We start from the raw sequence: 17708 nt of genomic DNA, 5'->3' as shown, positions 1-17708 counted from the left end.
TTGGAAACCTCGTCGCGCCCGTGGATGAGATTTCCTAAAAAATCCGAAGGCCCCTTGGCCTTTTCGTCTACCGTGAGGTTGGACGGGCAGCGAGAAATGTCTCTCAATTACCTTTTTTAATGTCCTTAATAGGCCTTTTAATTGTCAGCAGGCGCACGGTGCATGCCTGCTGGCCGAAATATCGCGCGAGTGCACAGTGAGGTCGGGGTACTTGCCCAACGTCTTTGTGCGTTATTTTACACTCCGAGGGATTGGGCGTGTGCCCGCCTGACGAGCTAAAAATTCATCCCAAAGGGTCATGGTTGATGGGTGTTTTAGCGAATGGAGAGCAGTTTCCAGTGGTGTTCCACAGGGCTCAGTGTTGGGTCCCTTGCTGTTTGTTGTATATATTAAATGATTTGGACAGAAATGTTGGGGGTATGATTGGGAAATTTGTGGATGTCACAAAAATCGGTCATGTAGTTGAAGGAAGCTGTTGTCTCCAGAATTATATCAACGGTTTGGTTGAGTGAGCAGAAAAGTGGCAAATGGAATTCAACCCAGAAAAGTGTGAGGTAATGCATTTGGGGAGGGCAAATAAAGCCAGGGAATACTCAATAAACGGGAAGGTATTGAGAGAGGTTGAGGAAGTGAGAGACCTTGGAGTGCATGTCCACAGGCCCCTGAAGGTGGCAGGACTGGTGGATAAGGTGGCAAAGAAGGCATATAGAATGCCTTCCTTTATTGGACGAGGTATTGAATACAAAAGCAGGGATGTAATGATGGAATTGTATAAAACGCTGGTTAGGCCACAGCTGGAATTTTGTATACAGTTCTGTCATCACATTGCAGGAAGGACATAATATCTCCAGATAGAGTACAGAGGAGATTTACAAGAATGCTGCCAGGGCTTGAAAATTGCAACTATGAGGAAAGATTGGATAGGCTGGGGTTGTTCTCCTTAGAACAGATGAGGCTGAGGGGTGACCTAATTGAGGGATACAATATTATGAGGGGCCTAGATAGGGTAGGCAGTAAAGACTTGTTTTCCGAGCTGAGGGGTCAATTACCAGGGGGCAAAGATTTAAGGTGATTGGTAGAAGAATTAGAGAGGCCATGAGGAAAATCTTTCTCATCCAGAAGGTAGTGGGCATCTGGAATTCCCTACCCAAATCGGTGGTTGAGGCTGAAATGCTCAACTCATTTAAAACATACTTGGATCTGCATCTGAAGTGCTTTAATCTGTAAGGCGATGGACCAGGTGCTGGAAAGTGGGGTTAAAATGAGCGCTCGTTTTTCTTTCAACTTCTTCTGGCCGGCGCAGACATGATGGGCTGAATGGCCTCTTTCTGTGCTGTAACTTTTCTATGGTTCTAACTAGAATTATATATAAATAAATATATATATGGATAATTGTGCAAGGCTACAAGACTCCCTCATGAAAACAATGATTATGATGATACTACTTTTAATTGAGGATTAAGGAAAACCCACATAGTTTAATGAAGCCACAACATATTGTGTTGCTCTTTTTCTCTGAAGTGAAATGATGTAGTACCTATCATGTTGGGACATTCTCTTCATCATTTTTAAACTGTAACCTTGAAAGAAATAAAGGGCAGAACCGAGTAAGAACAGAGTGACGGCGGACTGTGGGACAGGAAGTGGGTGCCACTTCTGCTTACGTGTCAGGAGCCACCACGCACACACTCGAAATGCAAATTGTCGGTGTGTGCAGTGAGCACCTTTCCCACGCCCGGTGGGAGATTGCTTTCAGCAGTCTGCCCCCTCATCAGTTGCTGATGTCGGGGTCACAAGAAGGCAGTGGTTGTTGCTGAATGAAGGACTGAGGGGTATCTCACCTGTGTAGGCGACAATGTGGCGCTGTGGAGGTCAATCTTTATTGGGCGGTAATATTTGTGCCGGGATCTTTATTCTCAAGGCAATGTGACATGGCTGAACAAGCAGCATCGGCTGGCCTCCCCATAAATGAGCTGTCAAGCAGATTGGACGAGGTCACTGATGAGTGTGAGAAGTGATGTGCTGCTTGTGAAATCACGTCCTTGATAATGTGGGCAAGGAGCAGGGAGATAGCTCATGATAGCTTCATTGACTTGAGTGTCAGTGAAAAGCATTATCCTTGAGGGGAGTCATCACTTTTTATGCCATGTAAGAATAGTCCACTCTCCTTGGTCTACTAGGAGGGAGAGGATATGTGTAATCAGGTAGCTTTGGATGAAGGCTGGTAGAGGTGGGCACACAATCAGAGCAGGCAAAGGTTTGCAGGTAAGGAAAAAAATGGTCAGGTAGGTGCATCACTCGTGGGCAAAATGATTAAAGATGAGTTTGTCCCTGACGGCCCTGGCATGTCTCTGCATGACTCTAGCATCCGGGAAAGCAGCTGCAAAATCCTGTCCTTCTCCTCATATTCTTCCTCATCCATCCTCAGCTGAGGAGGTTAGCAGCTCCTCCGTGTTCTCAGTTGCCAATTCTTCTCCCGTTTGCAATGCCACATTGTGCAAGGCAGATGAAGATAATCCTGGACAATCGGCGACTCTAAAGCTCTGTCAGACCAGTCAAGGCATCAGAAGTGCATTTTGAGCAATCCTATGGTCTGCTCGATGATTGCCCTCGTTGTACAGTGTGCAGCTTTGTAACTCTCCTCCATAGGGTATGAGAATGATACACTGGTGTCATGAGCCTCATCCTCAGGGCTGGTGCTGGTTGATGGCCTTGTGGCCTATGTTGTTTGTGACCAAGTTCCTCATTTGGTGAATCCTCTCCTCCGCTACCTGAGGTTGCAAAAAGATTGGGTGCATGAAACATATTATAGATCCACTAAGTAAACTGTGTGTGCAAGGCAGGAAAAGATATGTACACCTCTGTTTACATGGCTTTCATTCCTAGAGCAGTTGCAATTGACCAATGGGAATGATTGACCCTCCCATGGGCCATGCCCAGAACTCCACCCACCCCACAACAACCTGGTGAACATTTCCCAGCAACCATGTGATGGACATTAACAGCAGCTGGAGCCCATCCACCTCCAACCTCTCTCTGTCACTCACGAGTTTCCTCCCATCTCCTTTGACCCTGCCAACATCATCCTGCTCCTTCCACTAATCATTGACAGCAGCCGACCATCATCTGTAACTCAGAGCCTTTTTTAAAATTCATTCACAGGAGGTGGGCTTCGCTGGCTGATTATTGTCCATCCCTAGTTGCCCTTGAGAAGGTGGTGCTGAGCTGCCTTCTTGAACCACTGCAGTCAATGTGGTGTAGGTACACCCACGGTGCTGTTAGGGAGGAAGTTCCAGGATTTTGACCCAGCAACAGTGAAGGAATGGCGTTGTATTTCCAAGTCCGGATGGTGAATGACTTGGAGGGGAACTTCCAGGTGATGGTGTTCCCATGTATCTGCTGCTCTTGTCTTTCTAGATGGTAGTGGTCGTGGGTTTGGAAGGTGCTGTTGAAGGAGGCCTGGTGAATTCCTGCAACCTTCCATCTCTCACCCTCAAACCTCCTATCCTCACCTTCAACCTTCCTGTTACCATGCTGGAGCCTCCCTCCATCATCCTTCACCTGTCTTCATTTTCCTTTGACCCTCCCCTCACCCAGCCAACCACCTAGTTGGACTTGCCCTGTATCAAACTCGAGGTCCATTCCCTGTCAACATGCCAAGTGTAGTGCAGCTGCCTCCCTGGGACACACAGGACAAGACCACTGAAATGAGAGACCCGCCCTATAGGCTTAAGTCTGGCTCCCTTCTGCCACCTCCTCCTTGACCCCGTCCCCAAAAGTGCCAGTGCCTTGATGCGCTGGCGCTTGAGGAGCCGAGCACCAGCCCTGCCCCTCTTGCCAGCCCAGCTGCTGCGCCATTAGGGGATCCAGGCACCTGACTCTCCAAACCCTTCTCCCTTGTCCTCTCTGCTACCGGGCCATCTATTGTCTGCTGCTCCCCTCTCCTGTGTTGCTGAGTAAAACAAAGACAAAACTTCACCTCAAATCCAAAGCCTGAACCATCTCGCCTGGTGGACACCATCTTTAAGCTGTCGCAAAACAGGAGACACGAGTTTCCCATGCACCACTGACTTAATCTTGGTGCGCTTCCCAATTAACGTGTATTCATGGTATGCAAATTAATGGTAAATCGACTCCCGTCATTGGCCACTCTGCCGCTGGCACATCACCTAATTTATCTCATGAATTCAGCCTGACGTTAGGAAACTGGGATTTCAACTCCCACCGAATTAAGTCCTCCGCCACCCACCATATTTCCCGCTCTTACAGGTCGCTTTAATTACCACCCACAGATTTGGATTCACAATCTGACTCTCAGAAACCAATCAAAATGCTTCATGTACAACAAAATCTCATGACTGTTGTGATGCAGCGAGACTATTTGCGCACAGTGAGATCTCACACATAGCCATGTGGTAACTCACCAATCAGTAAGTGGGCGCATAATAATGTAGGAAACCTTTCACATGGTTAGCAATGGTTGGGGGCTTCAGTTATGTGGTGGGACTGCAGAATTGGGGTTGTTCTCCTAGGAGCAGAGATTTAATAGAGATGTTCAAAATGGTTTTGATAGAGGAAATAAATGGAATCTGCTTGCAGTGGCATAAGAATCAGCAGCCAGAATGCACAGATTCAAGGTGATTGGCAAAAAAACCAGAGGGCAACATGAGGAAACATTCTTCTTTACCCAAGCTATTTTGGCCTATAGCGCGCTAGTGGAAGCAGATTCAATAGTAAGATTCAGAAGAGAATGAGAGGGGAAAGTACTGGGCTATGGGGAATGATATGCATTCTTGTTGCTTTTTAGTTCCCAGATGTTGTTCATAATCACTTTAGGCTTTGGAAGATCAGAAGATCTTTCTGTTTAATATCATCATGCTGCCTTGCACAATAGAAGGTCTAGATTGAACTGGTTCTGTTATACATCATATGAGTGTCTAGTGCAGCTGTGAAATCTGGTCCCCGGAACACTTACACATAACACATTAGTTCCTAGCTAAACAGTTCCCAGCTATTTACAGATAATCCAACAATGTTTAACAGGGAAAGAGCAGGAGATTGGCATTAATTGACTAATTCCACCAAAGAGTTGGTACAGGCACGATGGGCCAAATGGACTCCTATGCTGTATCATTCTATGATTCAACAAAAAGGGCTTGGAAATACCAGCTAACAGACTGAGCAATCTGTCATCCTGATCACCTATAAATGTTGGCGCTGTAAAAAATAGCCTCCAGCTATTCAGTGTGGACCTCCACCCATATACACAACAAAGTGAAACGTTGATGTGAGAACCTGACTGTAAGCCTTTTGGAAAATACAATTGAGGCTGCAAGTTTGTGCAATAACCAGGGCCATACGAAATACAGTTTTTAAAAGGTATTCCCTAGCTGAACACATATCTCAAGGAAGAGGTACAACACTGCGAGCAAGACAATAAAAATTGGAGGATCCTGTGGACCAGCCTGTGACAAATCATATCAAACTATTATTAAAGAGGAAGACTATTATTGATCTTGGACAGAATTTCTCATAACCCAAGTCCTGCAATCACAACACGGGCCCTAATACAACTTCGCTAACTAACTGCAAGATTGCAAGATGGAAGCAGTATATTAGTTTGAGGCGAGAGCTGTGAGCTAGGGGTCGCAAGGGTCACTTAGTTGTGGAGGCCAATCGGAGACTGGATTCTTACAGTCTAATAACAACAGTTGCTGGTAGTTCTTGTTTGATAAAGTGCTGAAAACATAGTTTGTAGGCTCACACTTACTCCACGGAAGTGTTAGCTGAATGAATTCATGACCCTTTAGAGCAATAGGGACACACCTCCATTAGTGTCCATATTCTAGAAGAGAGGAGGCTGATACAGTCAACTAAAGTGACAGGGTGATAAATATAAATCCACTGTTATCAATAAACCCTTGAATGTAAAAGCACTTAGTTTCAGCTTAAGTAACTCGCAGAAAGTTTGGTTTCATGAACTGATGTATCATCCATCACTACTCCTAGTTCTGTTGACAAAGTAATTGTAGGATATCTGGAATGAAGGTTCAATATGAACTGACATTTTGGAAAGTAGGAATTGTGCATTGCACTTGCTTATTAACCATATTTTCTCCAGCTATAAATAGTCCCATTTTTAGTGTATGTATGACTAAGTTTAACATAAGTTCTCCTGACATGTAGAACTTACCTTTCAGTACGCTGATTAATCTACAGACCTCGGGTTCGAAAATGTATTAGCAAAAAATGCAATAATGTACTTTTTATTACAAATCTTGAAAGCCTTTTAGAAACCGTGCTTTATTTAAAAGCAATAACCAGAATGAGGAGGATAATCTATAATGACAGCGCTAATGGATACCTTTTAATTTTTAACCAAGTTACATTTATTGTAATTACAACAACTATGCCTGACAACCAATCTTTCTTTTTGGTTGTGTTAAATTCTCATTGATTAACTGGTCATGTTTGTTAAGTAGTCTTGTTAACATTAGTGCTCTTTGCGAGCTGCTGACAAACTACTTCCCAGTGAAAGATTAATGAAAGCTAGTTAACTGTGCAGATTAGAAATTGGCAGTTTAATATAAGTCTGCTTGCCTGAGACTATTCTAATGTATTCATGCTCATGTAGTTAGTTCAGTGGTCAGCTTGGAGTTATCGTTGGAAAGCTTCAGTCAACAGATGAACAAATGTTGCATTGTATGTGGTGATTAGCGCTCTTGTCTGATAAATAGGTCAATACCTCTGTGTATTCATGTTTGTTGAAAACAGCACATGGTGTTTTCATTAAAAAAGCATCATCATCATAAATATCCATTTTGAATTCCTAAATTCCCAGCCACACGGATTAGAAGTCACCATTTCTGATTTGTTCGAAATTCCTGGGCAGACCAGTGGAAAACAATAAAAGAGAAATGCCGAGGGGAAAATGTTATTGCACATTATTAAATATTTCAATACAATCCTCTGAACCTACTTCTCAACCCTGTACAGACTTGACCAAAGAGGCCATAATTAACCCTTTGTAGGGCCTGCTGGGCCACTTATGATTCCAATATGAAAGTAGGAGCTTAAAAAGTTGTGTGCACCCTGTTGTTGGGTACGGTGGGAGGTGTAGGGAGGGCAAGGGGGACATGATTCGCAACTGTCATCCTGCACCCTCAGCAGTGACGCTGTCGAGGCTGCCAGGCCTTCAATTGGCCCACCATTCTCGACTGGACAGTGGTCCTGGCAGCAGCCTCTCTTACTTGATAACCGCTGATAAAATACTGCCCCAGGGTCATTCGCTGGCACAGGGCTGGCTTCCGATTTCAATCCCAGCACTGGGACTTCTAACCTGCTGGAAAAATTCAGCCCAATGTGCAGACAACTTGATTGTCAAAGTGAGACACTGTCAGTTGGTGTTATAAGCCGAGGTACTGATAATTACAGAGTGTGATGGCTATGGGGTTAGTATGTTATGCAGAGGACAGTAAAAATGTTCATGAAGGGCCATAATTACAAATGTTAGGTGAATGTCTGGTCAACCAATGATTAATATGCCTGTCCTTCCTGGCTAAAGATCGGCCTTGCTCCATTTGACTTCCTCTTCTTTACCATTCTTCTCCTGCCTTTCACCCTCCTCTTCTACCAAGGCTCCATGGTGCTCTACTTGGAGGGTTTCCCATATCTGCATTCACAGGGATATGTAGCATATCACAGACTCTGCACACTTTTCACTTTACTTGGTTTATCCAGGTCCAGGTCCTGAAGCCTCAGTGTCAACATGTCAATTGTATGTTCCACCAAAACCTGCAATGGGCACTGCTGTTAGGGACCGTTATGGCTACATGTGTGCAGCAATAAGATCATAAGAAATAGGGTCAGGAGGAAGCCATTCAGTCTATCATGCCTGCTCCACCATTCAATGAGATCATGGCTGATCTGATTGTGGTCTTAATGCCACTTTCTTGCCTGTCCCCCCAACCCTTGGCCCCCCTGTTAATCAAACAGCTGGCTAACTCAGCCTTGAATATAGTCAATGACCCAGTCTCCACTGCTCTCTGTGGAAGGGAATTACAAAGACTAACGATCCTCTGGGAGAATAAATTCCTTCTCATCGCCATCTTAACTGGGAGACCCCTTATTTTTAAACTGTCCCCTTGTTCTAGATATCCCCATGAGAGGAAACATCCTCCCAGCATCTACCCTGTCAAGCCCCCTCAGGATCTTATCTGCTTCAATAAGATCACCTCTCATTCTTCTAAACTCCAATAAGTACAGGCCCAACCTGCTCAATCTTTCCTCATAAGACAACCCCTTCATCCCAGGAGCTGGCCAAGTGAACCTTCTCTGAACTGCTTCCAAAGCAAGCATATCCTTTCTTAAGTAAGGAGGCCAAAACTATGGGCAGTACTCCAGGTGCGGGGTCACCAATGTTCTGCACAGTTGTAGCAAGACTTACCTATTTTTATACCCATGCTCCCTGGCAATAGGCCCTGTGCTTCAGAGAAATCTGTCACCAGATGAAAGTGCTTTATCCTCGCTTGCTGTTGAATCCTTTTGGGAAACACCTTACTGATGCATCAGTGAATTGAAGTCTGTCCACTCTCACCAATGTTACCTGTAGTGGCTTCAAACACGTAAGAGAAGTTGTTCCCTGTTCCACAATTAGATCATGGCTGACCTGTACCTCAACTCTACTTGCCAATCCTAACTTCAAAAGAAGCACCTTGCAAAGGAGTCCTGGGATGCAAAACTGCTGCATGAAAACAACAAATGCAGTTCAAATGCAGAAAAACAATGGCCTGCATTTCTCGCTCCCCAACCAGCATGTTTTTAGATGGGTGGGGGTAGCGTGAAGTTGAAGCAACGGGATTCTCTCTGAGTTCCCACCCGCCTCGACCTCACAGTGATTTTATGCTGAGGTGGGCAAGACCTCAGACAGGATGCCCGCCCTTGCCGCAATTGAGGCTTTTAAGTGGCCGATTACTGGCCACTTAAGTGCCGTTTCCCACCTAGCCACAACTTTTACGCTGGTGGAAGGATTTACCTGGCGTGGGGGAGCCTGATAATCAATGGGTCTAGATCTCTGGCAAGAAGGGGGTGACATCTCCATCAGAAGCCCCTTCTGACTGCCCCTCACCCCCACCGCCACATAAGGTCCAAAGGCTGCTGGACTTGCCCCTCCCCAGCCTCTCCCCAACACCTCAATCATCCCTATGCGCCCCTCGCCTCCCCCACCGAGGCCTTCCCAACCCTCCCCGCCCTGGGATCCCTTAAAATGACCTTGTCCTCCAGTCCTGGGACTCAGGCTCAGGTAGTTTCCTGAAACTCCTCTTCAGTCCACTGGAGTTCTTTTCACTGCAGGGACCGGACAGCTTCCGGCCTAGCTGAATGGCCGGCAGCTCTCCAAGGCAGGATTTTCTCCTGAATGAGGGGGTGGAGGTCCTACCTGCAGCCAACTGGCACTCATTCGAGAGTGAAATGTCTGTGGGGCGATTGAGCCAGAATTTGTACCTCGTTGAACGAGCGTAAAACGGCAGGTGATGGTGTCAGGTGAGCGTCCCGAAGTCATCACACACTCGCACGATATTTCGGTCGGCGGATGCACGCGGAAGTCAGCAGCGCACCTGCCGACGAGCAACAGGCCTATTAAGGCCATTAAAGTCCCAATTAAATGTAATTTTCTGCTGCCCATCCAATCTGACGGTTGCCGGGCAGGCGAAAAGGCCAAGCGGCCTTTGCATTTTTTAGGAAACCTCATCCACGGGCAGGGTGGGGTTTCTAACAGCAGTTAAAAATAAAAAAAAACTTTAACTTTCCATTAATAACATATCCCTGCTCATGTGGCAGGGTCACATGAGGGGATGTGTTTTGTGACATTTATAAAACCTTTATTTTTATTTCTTAAAATCTTCATCTCTGTGCCTCAGGGAGCAAATGCAATGTTGGCATTTATTTCGAGAGGACTAGAATATAAAAGCAGGGATGTGCTGCTGAGGCTTTATAAGGCTCTGGTCAGACCACATTTAGAATATTGTGAGCAATTTTGGGCCCCGTATCTCAGGAAGGATGTGCTGGCCCTGGAGAGGGTCCAGAGGAGGTTCACGAGAACGATTCCAGGAATGAAAGGCTTAACATATGAGGAATATTTGAGGACTCTGGGTCTACACTCGATGGAGTTTAGAAGGATGAGGGGGGATCTGATTGAAACTTACAGAATACTGAGAGGCCTGGATAGAATGGACATGGGGAAGATGTTTCCATTAGTAGGAGAGACTAGGACTCGAGGGCACAGCCTCAGAGTAAAGGGAAGACCTTTTAGAACAGAGATGAGGAGAAACTTCTTTAGCCAGAGAGTGGTGAATCTATGGAAATCTTTGCCACAGAAGGCTGTGGAGGCCAGGTCATTGAGTGTATTTAAGACCGAGATAGATAGGTTCTTGATTGGTAAGGGGATCAAAGGTTACGGGGAGAAGGCAGGAGAATGGGTTTGAGAAACTTATCAGCCATGATTGAATGGCGGAGCAGACTCGATGGGCCGAATGGCCTAATTTCTGCTCCAATGTCTAATGGTCTTATGGTCTTTTTCTGTGCCCACCTGCAAGTGTGCGTGAAGTTTCCCACTCGCACTCTCCCCCACACCACACAGGCAGCGCTGAGTGCTGTAGCACGCATTCCACGCTGAGCAGGCCTGGGGTCAGCGGGAATGCATTCCCCATTGACTCTTTGGGTGGTGAGAAGGGTAACCCTGCCATCTAAAAGAGGCAGGCCAATGTGAGAGAGACAGGTTTAAGAATTCAAGATCACAAGGGAACAGCACAGAAGCCCGCACCAGCTGTGCTACAGGAGTGAGGAGGCCAGAAAGTTGACACAATTCATCGAGAAAGCTGCTTAAATATGATTTAAATCAAATTAAGGGGCGTAATGAGGTACAAGGATGCTGCCTGCAAACACTGCCTGAAAGACACTGAAAACCTGTTGGATCTCCCTATTTAGAATTGGCCCTGTGTCCCGCTAACTTCATGAGGGTGATCAGGCAATAGAGACCATGCAAGGATGAGAATTTCCATGATCAGGTCTTTGAGGGATCCTAGATTACTAATGATGCAGCCCTGACCTGATAATATGGGGTTCAGAAGGCTAAAGCACACTAATATGAATGTCTATAATTCAGCACAAAATAAAACCCAATAGAACAAATGGGAATTTGCAGAAAGCTGTTTCAACTCGTGTGAGCTCATAATCCTAGTATATACAAAATGGGGCAGACTTTCATCTTTACCTATTTGAAAACTCACCCCTTTTGGAACCTGCTGAATTTTCGCTCCATGAATTAATCTTAATGAAATGCATTTTGCCAGGTTTTCTTCTCTAAGCACAATCCAGGTACTGCCTAATTCCCCAGAGATAAAAGTCAAAAATCTATTTCAGTGTTTCTACGCAAGCAATCACTAAAGATTCCTAAATGTATTACTTTAATAAGTTCAGGAGTAGGCCATATGGCCCCTCAAGCCTACTCTGCTATTCAGTAAGATTACGGGCTGGTCTTTTAACCATAACTTCACTTTTCTGCCCGAACCCCATATTCATTGATTCCCTTAATGTCCAAAAGTCCATTAATTTGAATCTTGATACGCTCAACCACTGAGCATCCACAGTCCACTGAGTCACGTATTCCAAAGACTCACAGCCCACTGAGTGAAGCCATTTCCCCTCATCCGAGTCCTAAGTGGCCAAACCCATATCCTCAGACTATGACTCCCTAGGTCTGTACCCAGAGGAAACAACCTCTCACTCTATCAAGCCATGTGATATGTTTTATATGTTTCAATGAGATCACTTCTAATGGTAATACTATGTTATGAAGCAACATTTATGGAATGAGTATACCATTAAGAGAAGCTCATACTGTAGTTGGAAAAAGAAGATGAAGATTTATTTTTATGAACTACAATACCATATCTGTTTTCGAACTGTCACTTTACCAATTTAGGTTGATTCATAGATTCAAAATGGGTAACAGATGGTCTATGTGTGTGCTGCATAAGTCACGAACAGTGCTGTTCATAAATAAATTACTGCCATAAAATTTTAAATGTTTTTTTTAAATGGAAAATGGTATGGATGAAATAAATGTAGAATTTCAGCCAACAATATGCGGTACTTTTATATTTACAAAGATTTAATGCCAATTTAGGAAACTAACCAGCAAAAGGCAATACCTTGACTTTAAAAGGTGCTGCTCAGTTAAACCAGACATTCTGAAACCACGTATTAATTACCTATCGGCATACAGTGCAATTCAAGACCAAATGAGTAACTGGTTCATGATTATTCTTGAGGCATACCTATGGACCGTTTCTATCTGCTCCACATCTTAATGGTCAACCAGAATTTCTAAATAAAATTGATAATTTTGCACTTGCTATTTTCCTGAGCAATTGATTTTAAAATTAGATCTTCTCTCCTTCATCAACTTCAAGAACTGCTCAAAACACAGCCGCTAAAAACACTAAACCCACACATTTAATACCCGAGGCAAAATAAACCAACAATCCAGGATTGTTTCTTAAAACTGGTGATGTCTGACATTTTGAAATGAATTGTTTATGCTTTTAATCAAACGTCTTTCACATTTCTAATCCACTGACTCTATGTTTTGGTTACCTTCAACATAGGATCCAACTTTCACCTCAACAATAAGCAAAACACTGGGTAGTTCACAAAGCCCAACTCATCTCCAAAGACTGGTTTGCAGTGGGGCCTTGTACTTAGCTTGAGTGAGAGAATTATTGTTAAGGTTGTGTGATCAAACACAAAAGAGAATGTTTTACAAAGGATCTTAATAAGCCAACAGGGACTATACAAACAGATTTTATAGTGTGCAGTTGAGTCTCAAAGTTCCATCGCAAACACAGTTTACATTGGTGAAGCCCATCTATTATATGAGAAGTTGCAAGTGAGCTATTTCTACATATTTGTGAGATATTTTTGAAAGCTGCAGCCAGAAGAATGGATCCCATAAAAATCCCATGGTAATTATTATACAAAAGCTGAACAAGGATATGTTGTGTCAGGTCAGAGGGTGGTGAATCTTTGGAAATCTCTATCCCAGAGGGCTGTGGAAGCTCAATCATTCAGCATGTTCAAAACTGAAATCGATAGATTTATGGAGACTAATGAAATCAAGGGATATTGAGACAACATGGGAAAGTGGTGTTGAGGTAAATGATCAACCATGGTCTACTTGAAGGGCGCAGCAGACTCAATGGGCTGAATGGCCTGCTCCTGTTCCTATGTCCTAAGTCCCTAAGTTCCAATTTTGAGTGCGCTAAGAATTATGCTAACAACCAGTTTAAGATTATCAGTTTGGTTAGCAATGTGGCTCACTTACGCTTGCTAGAAGCTATTACATTCATTTACAGGGACCTGTCCTCTACAGACAAAAGGAATACACCCAGACATTGCACCTTTGATGAATAAACAAAAGCTTGGGGTAACAATAGCTTCCTGGTACATTTGCCTGGGCAATGTCTCGAATAATCAGAGCTGACTTGCAACCAATCAGCACCCCCTTTTCTCGTGAAGTGTAAATTGTTATCCCTTTGAAATTTGGCATTCTTGTGTCTGTCCTGATGAGTGCAAAACAAAAAGCTTCGACAGCATGGGCAGGATTTTGCCTTTGGTGTGTGGGCTTGCGCGGGGGCAGGAGGGGGCAGTCGGGAAGCCGGACACCACCCACAATCAGGCCCGGAAGGCAATTTCACGCTGGCGAGCCAATTAAGGCCCGCCCAGTGTGAAACGCAAGCGGCAGAGCTCAGCACTGCTTTCGCGGGCGGGAGGAGGAGTGCCAGCCAGGCAAGTGCGACCTTCACACGTGCGTGCAAGTGCGGGCTACATAATCGCTCTGAGGCAAAGAGATACCTCAGGGAGATGAAGATGTATGAAAAAAAAGAATTAAAAATAAAAATGTAATGAAACATGTCCCCTCATGTGACATGTTATAAATGAAAACTTAAAGCTTGTATTTTTATTTGCTTTTGGAAACCTCATCCCATAAGGTTGGTCGGGCAGCGAAAAATGTATTTCAATTAACTTCTTAAATGGCCTCAATAGGCCTTTAAATTGTCGGCGGGCGCGCTGCTGACTCTGACGTGCACCCACCCGACTGGAATATTGCGCAAGTGCGTGAGGACATTGAGACGTTGACTCGATGCCATTGCTCGACGTCTTCGCCCACCTGCTGAGCGAAAAAATTTACCCTATGTGTCTTTTTTCAACTATACTCAAATTCTGTACTACCAAGCAACTACTGGATGTGATTTTGGGATTGAGCAGTACTTGCTGAACATTCTTGAGCGTGTGATGAGCTACACTAAAAACCAATTTAAAATAATCAGTATTAGGGTAATCAACGCCTCGGTTGATCAAAGTCGACTTATCAACCAGCCAGCACCCCTTTTCTCCTGTATATAAATTTGGTATTCTTGCATTTGTCTTGATGAGTGCAAGATGAAAAGCTTCAGCAACATGGCTCTCATTTCAGCAATATGGTCACTGTTTTAATGAATATGAATATTTTTTTAGCTTTGGAATTCCTTCCCTAAACGTCTCTTCCACTATAACACTTCCCCATGCAAGACCCTCCTTAAAACCTATCTCTTTGAACAAGCTTTTGGTCATCTATCCTATCATCTCCTTGTGTAGCCTGATGTCAAATTTTGTTGATTAGCACTCTTGCAAAGCACTTTGAGATGTTTTGCAATGTTTAAGATATTATACAAAGGCATTTGTTGTTGTTTTTGTTGGTGTTGAAATACAAGGGAGAACATCACACAGTTTCTTCGTCTCCCCTGAAATCCCCGCAAACCCCTTCTAACACTCCATGAATTATGCACGTTAAAAAGAATAGTGCAAGATCAATATCATCGAATCATACACCACAGAAGGACACCATTGGGTCTATTGTGTCTCTGTCAAATCTCAGAAAGAGCTATCCGTGCTCCTCTGCTCTTTTCACAGAGTACTAAAATTTGCTCTTTTCGCCTCTCCCTTTTCTCTGATGCATCATTAGTGAAATCATTGAGCATCGGTGGTGCACTAAGATGCATTTTTACCAAGCACTCCATACAGGTCTTGCATTAATTACACTGCTTGGCAATGAGCTCAACAGTAACGATACCTCTGGGCCTTAGGCCATTGCTTCCACCAGGTATAAACTGTTAAAATGATCCAAGCCAGCTGGTGAAGCAGAAACCAAGACACGGAGCATATCTTTATTGAGAGGGTTTATTGACTTGTTCAGTCTCACAGCTCTTCTCCCACTCAACCCAGTGTCCCAGCTATCCCCTATTTATAAGAGCTCAATTAATACCCATCACTTGTTTCTCTTAACCTTAACAATGTAATTAACAAACCTTGACAATGTAATTTGACAAGACATTTAATATAAATTGCCATAATAGATTTGTCATGAAAGCAATACAAACAGGGAGGGAGAGACAACTGATTTTATTTTAATTCATGCCAGAGCATAAAACATACATCCTTTTCAACCCAAGAATGCTAGCACTTCCAAATTAAAGCAAAACAGAAAATAGCGGGTGTAAAACAGATGTCTGAGTCAAAATAAATAATCCTGTCATACTGCAAAAGATCCTTAACTTTGGAGTTCCAAGCGTAATTATTGGGAAGTACCCCAAATATGTGCTGGGGAAACCCCCACCCCCTGGAAATCCTCAGGTAAGTTCAAACTTCCGTTTGGCAAGTACACTGCGATGGGAACCACCTGAAAGTACGATTTAAATTGTAAACTTCAGATGGCGCCAAAGAATAAAACCACTTCTAACTTCTGGGTAACTATAGTGTTGACCATTCCCGCAATCCCCCCACAGGACACCCCGCACAGTCCCCAACACCCTCTGGATGCCCCCTTCTGACCACCACATCCCTCCCTAACCCCCACACCAACTGACTGCCCCTCGAATCTCCCGCAGGACTCCCCATACATCCCCAACTCCTCACGGAACCTCCAACCTCCCCACAGGACACCCTGATTACCCTCCACCCCCACTGAATTCCATAGCACTCCCTCCCTCCCGACTACCACTTTGATCATCCATCCCCACGGGATACCTTGACTACCCCCAACCTCGCCACTCACTTAATTGTCCCTCCAGCTCCACCCCTGAATGTCATGGGACTCCCCTAACCCCCCACCACCCCCACAAACTACCACATTGAACTCCCCCCCCTCCACGGGACCCTTCAACTTCCCATGACCGCCCCATGGGATTCCGCCCCCCCAACATTCCCGACCCCCGTGGAAACCCCTCGATTAGCCTCCCCACCCCTCCACTGACCACCTGACCCCCACAGTCCAACTGATCAGCCGACCCCCCTCCCCACTGACCACCCCGGCCCTCCACACTGACCACCCGAGTCCCACACACTGACCACCCGACCCACACCCCCACAGAGCACATGACCCTCCCCATCCTAACATCCTCCCATCCCCCAATCCTACCCACTAGCCTTACAAACTTACTCTCGTCTGAAAGTGGCTTAGCCTTTAAATTTAACTACTTTACCATAACTAGTGCATTAAAATGGGGGCATGGCTCCCTTACCTCCGACTTTCCTGCCCTCAACACAAGGCCTCGGAAACCCAGTCACCTAGACTATTCTTGCTTGCCTCAGCTGGAAGGTCGATCAAGGAAGGAGCTGTTTCATTTCCAGGTAAGTGGGAGCAGAGTGGCATTCTGAGTCGGATTGCTACTCCACAGAAGTTACGAGCCATGAAGCTACAAGGTGCTTAAAAAGTAGCTGCGGTACCTCACAAACGTGTCTTGCTATCAAAAGGACTACAGCTTTGCTCCGATGACTCTGACCCTGTCAGAAGAATGACTTCTTGATAATGATTAGAAAGTAATTCCCACCTGATGGAGGAATTTTAACCCACCAAAAACAGACGGTTTAGTTTGAGTGCAAAGTAAATACGTAAAAAGCTCAAACCCACCCCATCCTGAACCTGCCCACATCCGGTTTTAATGGAGGTAGATAAAAGCAAAGAACTGCGGATGCTGGAAATCCAAAACAAAAACAAAAATACCTGGAAAAACTCAGCAGGTCTGGCAGCATCTGTGGAGAGGAATACAGTTAACATTTCGAGTCCGAATGACCCTTCAACAGGACGGTTAATGGATGTAGGTCCTGGTTGGGGCGGTGGTGGGGGATGGGGGTGGGGGTGTTGGTGGGGGTGGTGGGTGGGAAGGTGGGATGGCAGGCGACCAACTGCCTCCCAGGAGGCAGGTTACTCGTTTAAATATTTTAATGAGGCCGTATGCCTCAGATAGTCGCTCTTTTCCAACTTTAATGCAGGCCAGCCAGATTTCCAGTGCCTTGGTAAAAGGTGTCGAAGACTGCTGAATTGAACAGGTGGATATTTTTCCAGCGCTCCTTGTGGGCCTAGAGAAACAGGGGTACTTTCTCTCCCAAAACAAACTTATCAACTAGTAATTGGACCCCCAATATCCCTATGATCTGATGGCCTCCTGATACCCTTCCTTCATGGCCAGTGATCGCTTCCCACCTGACCCACACTCACCCCATGTCCCCCCACGGGTTGCCCACGATTTTCCCCCCCCCCTTCCCCTTCAACCTCTCCACCTCCTCCATCGACGTCACCCCAACTTCTGATCTCACCACTCCCTTCCACGATG

The sequence above is a fragment of the Carcharodon carcharias genome, chromosome 16, assembly GCF_017639515.1.
Source record: "Carcharodon carcharias isolate sCarCar2 chromosome 16, sCarCar2.pri, whole genome shotgun sequence".
NCBI lineage: Eukaryota > Metazoa > Chordata > Chondrichthyes > Lamniformes > Lamnidae > Carcharodon > Carcharodon carcharias.
The sequence above is the reverse complement of the archived record's forward strand: the minus strand, read 5'-3'. Positions refer to the sequence as shown.